Raw genomic sequence first — 1383 nt, forward strand, 5'->3', positions numbered from 1 at the left:
GTGGGGATATCGCATAACAGGTGTGTGTTTACCTTCCACCCTCCCTTCTTCCCTTTCTTCCGCCATTTTCCATCTCCCCGAAAAATTCAATTTTTTTCTTCTTCTTTTCTCTTTCACGCGGTGAAAATTCTCTAAATAAATCCATCTTGTGGGGATCTTAGGGTTATAGAGAATTTTTGTACGGAGATTATTTCGATATTCGAGCTGAGAAGAAGGGAAGAGAATCTTGGATGGCTGTGAAATTTTTTACGAAAAAGAAAAACTTATCGAAGCGAATTATCTACAAATGATATTTCGGGATAAGAAATTCACGAACGAGAGAGAGAGAGAGAGAGAGATTCGTTTTGGCCTTCCGTCAGCCGTCAAGAAATATGGGGATCACAGTCGTTTTAATATAGTTTCATTCCGACTCCCTTGCCAAACCTCCTCCGTCCTCCAACGCGAAAATTCCTCGACGAGGGGCGCCATAACCGGATCATCGCGGAGGTTCGTTCAACTCTCTCCTTCTGTCCCCGTTGCTTATCTAATAGAGAGAGAGGGGGGAGGGGGGAGGAAGAAGAAAAGTTATTATTTGCGGTTAGCCAACGACTCTGTAAAATAACTTTCACGGATTCTTGTATTATCCACCCGGCCTCCCGTCTATTTGTCGACCCGCATTTTACAAACTTCCTTCTCCGATCCGCCATTTTTTGCGGTTTCCAACCCCTGTTACCCAACTTTTGAACTGTATTTCCGCGAGTTTGTTGGTCGAAAACAATTGGAGGAGAGGGAGGGGAGGAGGCGGTTGAAGCGATAATTAAATATCGGGAATGGAACGGATAGAGAATTTGATATTTCTCTCTCTCTCTCTCTCTCTCTCGAGGGATATCGAGTTTCGCAGAAGAAGAATTTGATATTATAATAGAATAATAGACTCCTCTCGAATGTTTTTTTTATTTCTATTTTTTTTTTCTTTTTCTTTCTACTAAAAAATATTTTCTGCAATAACAATAATAATAATAAATAATAATAATAAGAGAATGCAGTGAAATTAGCATTAGAAATATAAAAGAGAATACATTGTTCGATAAATTTGAAAAGGAGAAGAAAAATCTGATCGACGATAAATATTCCTCCCTTCTCGAATACAGGAATTAATTAAACGCGTTCCACTTCTCGAAAAAATATCAAATTCTCATCCAATTTCGCGCCTCGTCTTCGTTTCACTTTCGTCTCGAAATAGCGCACAGAGAATTAAGAGAATCATGATTTCATATATATACATCGAAGAAAGTATCGTGGCAGCAATTCCTCCAATTTCTGCCAAGCTTCTCGTCCGCCTCTCCAAAAAGAGAAGTCGAAAGCGAGAGCCGGCCGCCGTTTATCTCCGGCGGAACGGAGAGA

The 1383-nt window shown here is 40.3% G+C and overlaps 1 protein-coding gene across 2 annotated transcripts in view; it reads left to right on the forward strand.

Annotated features, from left to right (window-relative positions):
- Window positions 1-1383, forward strand: part of LOC102679619 (dipeptidyl aminopeptidase-like protein 6) — a 100626-nt gene that overhangs the window by 38566 nt on the left and 60677 nt on the right. The window lies entirely within an intron of this gene.

This window comes from Apis dorsata, unplaced genomic scaffold, assembly GCF_000469605.1.
Source record: "Apis dorsata unplaced genomic scaffold, Apis dorsata 1.3 scaffold_169, whole genome shotgun sequence".
Taxonomy (NCBI): domain Eukaryota; kingdom Metazoa; phylum Arthropoda; class Insecta; order Hymenoptera; family Apidae; genus Apis; species Apis dorsata.